This window comes from Anastrepha ludens, chromosome 2, assembly GCF_028408465.1.
Source record: "Anastrepha ludens isolate Willacy chromosome 2, idAnaLude1.1, whole genome shotgun sequence".
In the NCBI taxonomy this organism is placed as follows: Eukaryota; Metazoa; Arthropoda; class Insecta; order Diptera; family Tephritidae; genus Anastrepha; species Anastrepha ludens.
The window spans coordinates 2,467,654-2,481,897 of NC_071498.1; the positions used below are offsets into that span (position 1 = coordinate 2,467,654).

At 39.8% G+C, this 14,244-nt stretch overlaps 1 protein-coding gene across 6 annotated transcripts in view; it reads left to right on the forward strand.

Annotated features, from left to right (window-relative positions):
- Positions 1–14,244, forward strand: part of LOC128861641 (45 kDa calcium-binding protein) — a 92,832-nt gene that overhangs the window by 59,846 nt on the left and 18,742 nt on the right. For 2 of the 6 annotated variants that reach the window (XM_054099928.1, XM_054099936.1), the window contains exon 2: positions 12,309–13,972. The gene's annotated coding sequence lies outside the window, so the exon portion shown is untranslated. The remainder of the gene's footprint in view (positions 1–12,308; positions 13,973–14,244) is intronic. The other 4 variants (XM_054099945.1, XM_054099950.1, XM_054099960.1 and 1 more) reach the window with 4 other exon arrangements.

The following is a 14,244-nucleotide window of genomic DNA, read 5'->3' on the forward strand; positions in this document are numbered from 1 at the left end:
CTAACTACTCCAACATTTCACGGCCTAGACTTGCAAAAATTCTCAATTAGTTCCAGAAACATTTTTTCGATATCTAAAAAATATATCAGTGTATTTTTTATGAAATGAATGAAGAGAAATCTCGTTGCTCAAGATACCCCCTCATGTAGACTAAATTTTTAATTAAGCAGATTTTCCAATGCCTTAACCACAAATTTTTAACATCTGACGTTTTTGGGAACATCACAAATATTAACAAAATGAAAGTCCCCTATGCATTCCGGCTGTATTAGCCATTGTGTGTATGTGTGTATGAATGTATGTATGTACGAATGTAAGCACGTTTGCAGTCACACTTTTGAAATCCTGCACTCACGTATGCCACTTGGCATTTGAAGTGTGCCAAAGTGGCGAAGTTGCACTTTTCGTTTGTTCTTGTTTTTCCTACTGTTGCTGATGTTTTTCGTGCTATTGCTGTTGTTGTTCCTGTTGTTTTTGCTTCCATTATACCCTTTGCTGTGTTGCCATTCTGCTGCTTGCTGTTAGCTAAGACACTTTTAGCGAGCTTTTGGTGTTGTTGCTTTTGCAACGAAATTGTTACTGTGCTGGCACTTAGTACGCAATTCCTGCCAGACCAAGAGCTTCAGTGATTGGAATGTGCATGTTTAGCATTTGTAAATCCTCTATAGACAAGCGAGTACACTTCCAAGTACGCATGGATCTACGCAATTTCACCCACCAAACCCAAATATCGAGAGAGACACAAAAATGAAAAACTGTGCTCTGACGGCGCTGTATTTAATCATTGAAAATTACGTTCGATAGCAATAAATTTTGACCGAAAGCCTTTGCCGCCTTCGGAAATTTTACAAATTATTTTCGAGCTTTATTTTTAATAATATTCAAAAGGGAAATGGAAAGTAAAAACACTAAAATGACTTTCCTACCTTAACGGACTTGTTCCACGCTAGAAATTAATCATCCAATTTTGTTTTTAAGTAACTTTTTTACTAAATAAGACACTCTATTTTGACCTTTACGCTCCATTGCTTGTATCTTTGTATACTACAGCTGCCCAGTTCACAAATGACAAATATGATTGACGTACTATACGACGCCATTTGCAAAAATTATAAGTCTTCTGAAAGAGTGATTCATTTTGCGCCACCTTGTATTAGAAGGTAGTAGAGGAATTTTAACCAGAAACAAGGCTTGAAAACTATTTGTTAAGTTAGGCGTTCACACTAATTCCCATTGCGTTACTAGGAAAGAAGAATTGCTGGGTTGGATTGTGCGTAGGTACATTTCTTCTGGCTGCGATTGGCCGAGGTTTCTCAACCTTCTCCGCGCTAGATTTCGTCTGGCATAGCCCCATCCCTTAACTTAATCTTCACTCCTGAGCTTTTCCTTGATTATATTGTTGTACCCCAGCAAGGAAGAGCTCAAATCCTGCTAATGACGAGGCCGCAGCCTCTCTTGCCAATGCGTCCGCTGGGAGCTGCAGAGAAATACGGTGTTAACTGCCCAAAATTTGCTACAATGTCCCTTGAGAGATTGCCTCCAGAGGCCAATCTCCCTTAACTTGATTGCACTTTGAGCAGCTATGGAAATGACGGAAAAGTCGATGGGAAGTAAGTACAAAACGACATTCAGGGCAGCACTGGGCCAAGTTCTGTATGCTCCAGTTGAAGAATGCAGTATGCAGAACCATTGCATTTTTTGCGAAACTTAAATCCATAACTTTTCATTAAATTTGCCCAAAAATGCGCTGAGGGAGTCACTCTTATTTGATACTTTTTCTCCGCAAATTTTTAGCCATCGAATTCCATGCCTCTTCTTAAAGTTTGCAAACCAACCAATGGAAGCCTCCAGGCTTTTCCTGAATGTTGGCAGGTAATAACTTAGCTTTCTCTTTTAGCATATCACTTGTAACTGGTAACTTATTGCCCTATTTGGCAACTGAACAACGCCTTTTCCATTTTTGGACACTCGGTAAATTTAAGAGTTTTCCTTTTACCGGGACCGGATTCAGATCGCGTAACAAACTTTTTTATGGTCTATTAATATTTTTTTAATACGAGTTGTTGTTGTTCTATGCACGTGAAATGTTTAGCTAATGCATTAATGGAAATTCCCGTATTGAATTTCTTCAAAATGTCAATTTTTTTTTTATTGTAAGCAGCGTAAATTTAAAAAACTGTCATTTTGTCTGCAAAAGAAACTTTAGCTGATTCAATTCAAAAAATCTCATTACCAAATTGTCATCGACGGTACTTCCCCGAGCTTTATTCTCAAAAATACAACATAAAAAGAACAAAAGATAAAGGCAAAACAAAATATGTTGCAAGTATCGAGGAAAAAATATCTAATGTCCCAAGTACCTACTAAGTACACAATGAAAAAAAAAATGTGTCGGAAGAATCCAGTTTCTTCTGCGTTTGAAAGTTAATCGACAGTCATTGATTTGTTACAGGCAACAAAATCAAATTTTAAAGTTTAAGTCAAGCTTTTAAACTACTTTAGGCGCTTTTGTCGTTTGAACTTCGATGCAGAATTCAATAAAATAAAGTAAAAGAATTTATTGCAAAAAGTTTTAGTAAGAAATTGTGCACAAAATTGCTCGGAAGAATTGTTCGAAATATCCATAATTTACTTGTACACAAGCGGCAGCACAAATATACATATGTACATATTTATGTGCGGCTAACTTTTGAGTTCTTCTGCTGTGTGACTCTAATATTTTCGATATTTGTAAATTCTAAAGCAGAAGTACACTTATGCATGCATATGTATGTCTAAGTTTTTTTTACACACTTGGCATTTAACTATAACAGCAGTATTTATTGCGCTCCTCAGTCGTCGCTCTCTGTACGTACCTCAGCACAAAAGCACCTCTCATTCCTAAACTTAACGCCTATTTGTAAACTCTCCTTCCTTTGCTCCATCACTACATCTCACTCACAGTTAAGCTTGTTAACCGGCTGTACTGCAAAGCACAATTCACACTTAACTGCACTTCATATACAATAACAGCAACAATTGTTAATGCTGTTGTTATAGCAGCTGCAGCGGCTGGCCAACCTTTTGAACTTTATCGTCATGCAGCTCTCACCACCCCTCTACAACGGCTCACTTCATTTTACTCTTATTTACATTTGCTGCTGCCATTGGGTATTTGCTCTTTTCTTTTTGTTCCTTTTTTGTTGCACTTTTCATTTTTATAGCCAACAGTTGGTGCTGGGTACCTCTGCTAACTCTATGCTATATGCAGTATGTTGTTATTGCTGCTATTACGCTATTTGTTTGTGTTATTTGTTTTGCTCATTGGACTACAGTTGCCTTTGCTACTCATTCTATTGAACCACCAACAACCATTTTAGCCCATTTGCTTTTGATATCTTGTATTTGGTTAACTTTTGTGTGGCTTGCTGCAAATGTTACACTTGCCTGCCCAGGTAACGTTATTTCAACTACTGTTGTCGTTGTTGTTGCTTGTTAGTATTGCTGTTGCGGTATGCGAATTGTTGCAAATGCGGTGGAGCGGTTTGTCGGTTGATCGGTCGGTCAGTTGGTCGGTTCGTGGTCTGTGTGCGCAAGTAATTTGCTTGCTAGCAACAAATACACATCTGCTATCACGCACGTTTCCATACAATCAAGCACACGAGTAAAACCGAAAACAAATACACTTACTGGCATAGATATGAAAATGGCGCCAATAACACAAAAGCAATAGCACAGCGATTGGTTGCGGTTGGGTGGCTTGGTATTTATATCGGTAGGATCGCGTAGAGAGAGGGCTGCATTTGAAATCAAAAGCGCTCTACTGCTCCCCTTTTATTTATTAAGGCACGCACACATGCGCGCGCCATCTGCAAGCAAATGAGTTAAGTTAAATAAGCAGTGCAAATGAACTGTTGCTAGGGGAGGGAGCACTGTAGGTTTGGAGTTGAATGAGTTTTAAGTTTAGTTTAAGTAAGCAAAGAAGTAGTGGTGAGGGGTAACGAACTTTTAATATAAATAAAAGGGGTGTTTATTTTAAATTTACGAATTTCGTCCAAAATTGATTGTTGTGTAAAAAAACGATGCTTCACATGAACTGATATTCCAAGTTCGCCTTATGGCATACAATGAGATTGAGGCAAGCTTGGACATTAGCTCCACTCACGCATTTGGCCGTCATAAAGATTTATTTACATATTGGATACATCACAATTTGGCAATCGCTTAAAACGGGCTCGCAGCGAATGACTCTTAAGGTGAAAAATGCATATTCCTCAAAAGTGTGACTATAGACCTATAAGTGTATTGCCAACCTTTTTAAAACCATGTGAAAATTTAATGACGAAACTAATGCTGGTGTTCGATAAGGATCTGTCCCCGGTCCGCTTTTACTTACATTCTTTTTTAATGATGTGCAGTGATTATGACTTTTTACTAATTGTTAAGTTTCATGAATAAGTAAAAAAAAATGAATAGTCAGAAAGGTGTTGTTTGCAGTTTTCCATCTTCTGTAAAAAAATTTCCGAGACAATTACTTAATTTCTTTAATTTGAACACTATGTTATTCACCTCACAAATAATATAGCTACAAAATTATGCTCGGACAAACTGCATTGCAAATCAGTTATGGGTTTTAAACGTATTTGAGAAGAATTCAGCCGAAGTAAGCTGGATGCTGCAACGTTAACGTACCATCGTACCGCTCTCGATGTTTATTAATTGACTTAAAACCACTTGATAGCAGACGATCTATTCTATCGTGCTCATTTAATATTCGTATAATTTCTGGATCTATTGATTGTCCTTCCCTTTTAAGTAAAATTCAATTTAATATACCCAATATGAGGCTCTGACAGTACGAAACCTTTAAAATTGGCTTCCCGAGAACCAACTATGGGGTGTATGCTCCGATTCCTAGGGCATGTGCAGAATTAAATATGTTTTTCAATTCTTCTGGTGCTGATTTTACATGGCCGTATGGGAGGATGGTTCCATGTGTAGAAGTCCACGCAAGTGGGGAAAGTTACTGATCGCCATTCACTTGGGAATGGCCAGGACGATTCTTCTGCATATGGTTCAAGCAGCTCACAACGGCCGGGATTAGCCCACGTATCCTCTGGGTAGCTTCCGAATATCCGTTCGGGAGTGAGCTAACGTGAGAAGGCGAAACATTCCAGGATAGCTGGTTGTACGTTGGGTTTGGGACCCGCCACTTAAAAATCGCCCCCAATGAAAAGTTTAAAAAAGCCTCGGATAAGACCTCCCTATACTGATGACGACCCCTGCAAACGAACTAAGGATTATGATTTGAGGGCATGCACCTGGAATATCCGGTCCCTTAATGGGGAAGGTGCCTCTGCCCGGCTGGTTGATGTCCTCGTGAGAGTAAAGGCTGACATCACTGTCATCCAAGAGATGCGATGGACGGGGCAAGGAAAGAAAACCATAGGACCTTGCGACGTCTACTACAGCTGCCATGTAAAGGAGCGCAAATTCGGTGTCGGATTTGTTGTGGGAGAGAGACTTCGTCGCCAAGTACTGTCGTTCACTCCGGTGGACGAGCGTCTCGCAACAATCCGCATCAAAGCCCGTTTTTTCAACATATCACTAATTTGCGCCCACGCCCCGACGGAAGAGAAGGACGATGCGACCAAAGATTCCTTCTATGAGCGCCTGGAACGTTCCTATGAGCGCTGCCCCCGCCACGACATAAAAATCGTGCTTGGCGATTTCAACGCCAGGGTGGGCAAGGAGGGAATTTGTGTTCCCACAGTCGGAAAATTCAGCCTGCACAACGAAACATCCGGTAACGGACAGAGGCTGATCGACTTCACCGCGGCCCGAAACATGGTAGTCTGCAGAACCAGATTCCAGCACAAGAAGATTCACCAAGCACCTGGCTGTCTCCTGATCGAAAAACACGAAACCAGATCGATCATGTTGTGATAGATGGAAGACACGCTTCTAGTGTATTAGATGTACGTACGATCCGAGGACCCAACATCGACTCGGATCACTACCTAGTTGCAGCCAAACTGCGCACACGCCTCTGTTCAGCAAAAAACGTGCATCTACCTACGCAAAGAATGTTCAACATCGAAAAGCTGCAATCACAACAGACAGCCAGAAGATTCGCCACTCGACTCTCACTCTTGCTCTCAGAGAGTACTGCCCAACAAACCGGCATGCATGAGCAATGGAGCAACATTTCTCGTTCTCTACGTACCGCCGCCGAACAAGAAATCGGATTCCGGCGAGCCCGAAAAAACAATTGGTACGACGAGTAATGTCATGCTGCCGCAGAAAGAAAGGATGCCGCCTATAGAGCCACGCTGCGATCGGGCGCAATGTGAGCCATGTGGGATCGCTACAGAGAGCTGAAAAAGGAAGAGAGACGTATTATCGGAAAGAAGAAACGAGAGGCCGAAATACGTGAGTGCGAAGAGCTTGAGATGCTGGCCAACAGGAACAACGCCCGAAAATTCTACCAGAAAGTTCGGCGGCTTACAGAAGGTTTTAAGACCGGGGCGTTTTCCTGTAAGAACAAAGACGGCGAACTGGTGACTGACGTACAGAGCAATCTTAAATTATGGAGGGAACACTTCTCGAACCTATTAAACAGTGACAGCTGCGCATGTCACCGAGAAAGTGAAGATCCCGATACCCCAATCGTTGACGACGGAATTGTCGTTCCGCTACCCGATCATGACGTGGTGAGAATAACGATAATGCGGCTAAAGAACAACAAAGCCGCGGGCGCCGACGGACTGCCGGCTGAGCTATTCAAACATGGCGGCGAGGAGCTGGTAAGGTGCATGCATCAGCTCCTATGCAAAATATGGTCGGATGAAAGCATGCCTGTCGATTGGAATTTAAGTGTGCTCTGCCCAATCCATAAGAAGGGCGATCCTGCAATTTGTGCCAATTACCGCGGGATTAGTCTTCTAAATATCGCCTATAAGGTTCTAGCGAGCGTATTGTGTGAAAGGCTGAAGCCCACCGTCAACCAACTGATTGGACCTTATCACTGTGGCTTCAGACCTGAAAAGTCTACCATCGACCAAATATTCACAATACGCCAAATCTTGGAAAATACCCATGAAAGGAGAATCGACACACACCATCTTTTCGTCGACTTCAAAGCTGCATTCGACAGTACGGAAAGGAGTTACCTGTATGCCGCGATGTCTGAATTTGGTATCCCCGCAAAACTGATACGGCTATGTAAGATGACGTTGCTCAACACCAGCAGCGCCGTCAGAATTGGGAAGGACCTCTCCGAGCCGTTTGATACCAAACGAGGTTTCAGACTGGGTGACTCGCTGTCGTGTGTCTTCTTTAACCTGATGTTGGAGAGCATCGTACGAGCTGCAGAACTTAATCGCTCAGGCACAATTTTTTATAAGAGCGTACAATTGCTGGCGTATGCCGATGATATTGACATCATCGGCCATAACAACCGCGCTGTTAGTTCTGCCTTCTCCAAACTGGATAAAGAGGCAAAGCGAATGGGTCTGGTGGTGAACGAGGACAAAACGAAGTACCTCCTGTCTTCAAACAAACAGTCGGCGCACTCGCGTATCGGCACCCACGTCACTGTAGACAGTTATAATTTCGAGGTTGTCAAAGACTTCGTCTATTTAGGAACCAGCATTAAGACCGATAACAATGTCAGCCTTGAAATCCAACGTAGAATCTCTCTTGCCAACAAGTGCTACTTTGGACTAAGTAGGCAACTGAGCAGTAAAGTCCTCTCTCGACGAACAAAACTAACACTCTACAAGACTCTCATCATGCCCGTTCTAACGTATGGCGCAGAAGCTTGCACGATGACAACATCCGATGAAGCGACGCTTGGAGTGTTCGAGAGAAAGATTCTGCGTAACGTTGCGTTTGCACGTTGGCAACGGCGAATATCGCAGACGATGGAACGATGAGCTGTATGAGCTTTACGACGACATAGACATAGCGCAGCGAATAAAGATCCAGCGGCTACGTTGGCTGGGTCATGTCGTCGGAATGGATACAAACGCTCCGGCTTTAAAAGTATTCGATGCGGTACCAGCTGCTGGTAGCAGAGGAAGAGGAAGACCTCCTCTGCTTTAGAAAGATCAGGTGGAGAAGGACTTGGCTTCACTTGGCGTGTCCAACTGGCGCCGGTTAGCACGAGAAAGAAACGACTGGCGCGCTTTGTTAAACTCGGCCAAAGTCGCGTAAGCGGTTATAGCGCCAATTAAGAAGAAGAAGAAGTATGGCATCTTAGTCAATCAACTTAAATCGTTCTTTTCTTAGTAACTACTAAACTATTGTACATTAGCTTAATATAGTCTGTAAGAATGTATCCATTCAAAGACAATAAATAAATAAATGATTGATTTTTTATTCGCTGATTGTGAGCTACGGCAAATTGTTTCGCTACTTCAGTCACAGTTGGTATTCCAAGATCACCATGAAGGTCGCTATTTCTTATATAATATGGCGTATTTACTATGATCCGCAGGATTTTGCAGACGGTGGATAGAGGTGATGTACTTTGGGCTAGCACATCACCAAAATAGTATAACGTAAGTTCAAACCGGTCTTAGCAATTGTTTGTAAATAAGTAATTTGTTACGGATTGATAAGCTTGAGAGCGTACCAATAAGGTAATATGGCTTATTTAATTTCAAGTCAAACTCTTCTCTTTTTTTCGTGACATAAGCTGGAAGTGTCATGCCCAGATATTGAGCTTCGTCAACGTCTGGGGTTATCGACTCATCGGTGAATATTGACTTGTAAGTAGCGTTTTTTATTCATATGCTCTGACTTGCTTTTCTTTAGCTTTATTCTCCATTTGTTAGCCCTTGCTACATGGGCTACATGGGCTAAGACTGAAAAAATAAAAGTTAAAAAACTATCGGTGAAAATTTCACTTATATGTATATGAATTTGTTGAAAAAGCATAACAGTTACAGCCCCCGATTCAGAATAAAACAAAATTAATCACTTCATTGAAAGATTCCCTTACAAATTTTTTCTAGTTTTATAAATAAAAACAATTTTTTATTAATTAAACTCGCCAGTTCCCAAGCGAAACTGATTTGGGAAAAATTTGTTTTTTGAGTTAAATTCCTGGTAAATGACACTTGACGGCAAAACGTAAATAAATTAGAAGTTTTGAAAATATTTAAGTCAATTAAAAAAAAATGTCAACTAAATAAAAAAAAAACTTGACATTTTAACTTAAATTTTTTTAAGAAATTTTTTTTTATGAAATACTTTTATGCGTAAAAATTGTATTTACACGTAAACATTTTTTTAATTATAATAGAAGAAAATAATAATTTACTACGTAAATAACAAATGGTCTTTCAAAAATGACACCTACACGCCACTGGTGAATAATTCCTTTTTCATTTCATATTTCACATTTGTCAAGTAGGCAGACGTGCAATTTTACTCTACAAGTCGTTAAAATTAGTAAAACTCATTATGAAAATTGCCAACCTTTAAGAACAATATATCGCAAAATTCGTGATTTTTTCGGTGGAAATAATAGTCTGAATGAGCCGACAATTCAAAGGTTGATGAAAAAATAAAAAAGAGGTTGTCTGTAAAGTCGGTTTACTGACGATAGTTTAACGTGATAACGTCATAAGAAAATACTGATTGAATGGTTACATTTTTCAAAAGAAAATTTTAATTTTATTTGTTTGATAGATATTTTGTATGGATATAGAGAATGAGTTAACATTAACATAACATAATATACTTTAACATAACATAACACAACATAACACAACATAACATAACATAACATAACATAACATAACATAACAAAACATAACATAACATAACATAACATAACATAACATAACATAACATAACATAACATAACATAACATAACATAACATAACATAACATAACATAACATAACATAACATAACATAACATAACATAACATAACAAATTACCCCGTATTAAAGCACTTATCAACAGCTTTCATTTGATACCCATATTGTACATACACAACCAAAGGTTACCCGGGTCCACGTTTTGACCTATATCTCGAGACCCCAGTCACGGAGCGGCATGAAAAATACTCTGTACTAAAGCATTCACCAACAGCTTTCATTTGATACCCATATTGTACATACACGTCCGAAGGTTACCCGGGTCCACGTTTTGACCTATATCTTGAGACCCTATCTACCAATAGGTATTCAAACTGTACGGAAATCATCTTCAATACCTACTTAACAATGTGTGTAAGTTTGGTTTAATTCGGTTCAAAGACACGGCGGGTCCACGTTTTGGCATATATTTCGAGACCCTAGTCATCAATAGGTATGAAAATTACCCCGTATTAAAGCACTTATCAACAGCTTTCATTTGATATCCATATTGTACAAACACATTCTAGGGTCCACGTTTTGGTCTCTATCTCGAGACCCTAGTCACGGAGCGGATGGAAATACTCTGAACTAAAGCATTCACCAACAGCTTCCATTTGATACCCATATTGTACATACACATCCGAAGGTTACCCGGGTCCACGTTTTGACCTATATCTCGAGACCCTGTCTACCAATAGGTATCCAAACTATACGGAAACCATCTTCAATACCTCCTTAACAATGTGTGTAAGTTTGGTTTAATTCGGTGCAAAGACACGGCGGGTCCACGTTTTGGCATATATTTCCAGACCCTAGTCATCAATAGGTATGAAAATTACCCCGTATTAAAGCACTTATCAACAGCTTTCATTTGATACCCATATTGTACATACACAGCCAAAGGTTACCCGGGTCCACGTTTTGACCTATATCTCGAGACCCCAGTCACGGAGCGGCATGAAAAATACTCTGTACTAAAGCATTCACCAACAGCTTCAATTTGATATCCATATTGTACAAACACATTATAGGGTCCACGTTTTGGTCTCTATCTCGAGACCCTAGTTACGGAGCGGCATGAAAAATACTCTGGACTAAAGCATTCACCAACAGCTTCCATTTGATACCCATATTGTACATACACATCCTAAGGTTACCCGGGTCCACGTTTTGACCTATATCTCGAGCCCTATTTCCAAAATAAAATATAATCCATGTTACTCGTGGAGGATGTAGCTTTCGAATGGTGAAAGAATTTGCAGTTCATTCAATGCAATGAGCAAGGTAACTACATATGAGCAAGGTAACACTAATGAGCAAGGTAACACTAATGAGCAAGGTAACACTAAAGAGCAAGGTAACACTAATGAGCAAGGTAACACTAAAGAGCAAGGTAACACTAAAGAGCAAGGTAACACTAATGAGCAAGGTAACTACATATGAGCAAGGTAACACTAATGAGCAAGGTAACGACACATTTTTTCGTGCGTGCAGCCTGTTAAATCGAATTATAAGACGTTATCACGTCAAAAATTTAAAAAAACTGGTTGTGTCGAAGATGGTAAAGGACTGGCAGGCGAAAGGAAAGACTGGAACCTCTGTATGATGTCAAGATTTGATTTTCAAGTTGAGCCGCAGATTTTCACTCAGTATGTCCATATTGGTTTCAGTATTGCTTTATATACGAGCAGCTTATTGTTGCAGCGAAAGCTCTGATTTATGGTCAAGCAACCAATAAAGGGTATGAAGTTTTTTGTAAGCTGCTTCCGCTTTGAAAATATTTGATATCGCCAACTAAGATGTCGATCAAAATGAATGCCTAAGCATGGTCCGTTTGGAGTATCTCGCAGTTGTTAAGATGCACTGGGAGACAATCGTCCTCATGAAAGTTATTTGCGCAGATTTCGCTACATTGACATTTATACGCCATTCGTTCAGCCTTGGGCTAAAGCTGTCAAGCTTTTGCTGAAGTTGATTAGAAGCAGTAGACGCATAACTATTTTCATGAGTATTTGAAAGGAATTATGAGGAACATTCATTTTAGTTTGTGTAGCAGGCGAAATCGTAATCAGAGTTGATCTGCTCGATGGGGGAATGATGTTTCCTGAATCCAAACTGATGCGTACGGATTTCTTAGTACAATTACAGGGTTGAGCCGATTTAGTAAAATTTTTCGAAGGCTTGCTATAATATAGGCTGTAAGCGTCCAATTATCCCGTAAGTCTAAATTAAATACCATCACTTACACTTTCGAGCTACTTTCCAAACGTAATTTAATCAAAAACCTACTCCATCTTTTATTATATTAAATCAAGCAAAGCATTTTTGGAAATAAAAAATGCTGCTAATATATTTATATTCTTCCCATCTTGCATTGATATTACTTAAACACACACGAGTACTTAGCATAAAATGTTTCTACAAATATATATTTTTCTATCTTATATTTGCAGCTCGTCCCACTGTAACCGCTGAGGGCACAATTAAAACCAGTTGCAAAGCAAGCCATTTTTGGTCAAAGGAAAAAGTTCAAAACTAGCAAAAGCATTTACCAACGATAAAAAAGTAGCGAATAATGCAAAAACAACAATACAATGCGTGTATAACAAAAATAACAACGTACTTGTAGAAAAAACCGAAAGTTGACTTAAACAGCAAACGAAAAACAAAAGTCAAAATTTAGCAAAACCAATACAAATCTAAAAACTAAGAGAAGAAAGACAAAAGAAAAATAAACATTTAAATTATTTTAAGTCAAAAGCAGTAAAAAGAGAGCAACAAAATTGAAAGTGCATAAACGGCAAAAGCAAACGTTTGGGGAAGGGGCAAGAGGTGAGTGGCTGTGTGGCGGGCAAGATGTATCAGAGTGCGAGTTAAAAATGAGCGTTGAGGTGGACTTGTGTTTGTCTGCTTTGGGGTTTTGTGGATTAAAGTTTCTATGGCGCAGTGCAGCAAAGGCGAAGAGCGAACAGTGACAACAAACTGGTTTTCCTAGTGGATGGCCAACTTGAGCGGAAAATCAAGAAAACAATAAGAGCAATAATCATAATAATAGTGGCGTTAACTAAGCGCCAAGCAAACGCAAGGCAGCCAACAACAATAACAAGCAATGTTGAGAAACAAGAATTACATGAAATGTAAATCTGCGAGGCAGCAGCCGTGGTGTAAAAAACAGCAACTTAAGGCGAGAGGTGAGTGGTGAGGACAACAACAAAAGCAACAACCATAAGCAGCAGCAGTGGCCACCACATAGCAAGAAGAAGAAAAAAGGCAAAAACAAAGACTTTTACAAGCAGCCACACCACCAAAAAAGCTAAAAAGCAAGAGTTAAACCAGCAGCAGCAAGCACCACAGCAACAACAACAAATAAACACAAGCGCAATAGCAGTAGCAAAAACTCAATAGCAGCAACCATCTCAAACGCCATTGAGGTCGGCCACAAAAAAAAAAAAAAAAAAAAACAACTCTCACACACACCAAAAAGTCAGTCAGTAAGTCATCGAGCGAGTTAGCGTGCGGGCGCGTACAAATGTCGCGGTGTAACTTAAGTCTGTCAGTCACACTGAGGGAGTGAGTGAATGTGAATGAATGGCGTGTATAGCAGCAGCCGCAGCCACAATAATAACAACAACTCATCGTCAGACACAATTATAAAGCATTTTGAGTAAATTACTAAATTTTTGTGTTTTAAGCCATTGAAAGTGAATTGCGGCGACAATTGTCGTTGAAGCAGATGTAAAGGGTTGCTGGTGGGCGCATATTTAAATGCGAGGCAGCAGCAGCAACAACAGTAATAGTAACAGCAAACAAGTTGCTTGCGTTTATATACAATTGCAGATATATCTGAGTGCGTGTGTGTATGTGTAAATGTGGCAAGCGCCAGGGGCAATACAGCCGGACGAGAGTTTTTAATGTGAAAGGTGGGGAAATGTTGGCGCAATTTGCGAAAAGCTCTCAAAGTATTTTAAAAGTGCGTACTTAAAAAGAAGTGATAACAAAACAACAACAACAGCAAAGACTAAAGTGCAGTCAAGCAGCAAGATTGTAGCAATTGTAACTGTAAAAGTGATTTAAGTGCAACCATAAACTCACAAACACAACAAATAAAGAAAGTTGGGTAATAAAAAACACGAGAGCATTTTAAAACGCAGTTTTGACCAATATTTTTTTTTGTTTTGTTCAACTTATCTCCTTTCGATATCCATAACTTAAGCAACCTTTCGCGTATTGCTCTGTAGCACATTTTATTATTGAGGCAAATTTTCCTACTTGTGGCAACTCTTTTTTCGTCTACTTAACGCCGTAACATTCTAAGTTAAATGGCCCTGAACCTTGCTGTGGACTGAGGTCGGAAGAAAAGAAGTTCGTTGGTCACTGGCCAAATTCTAT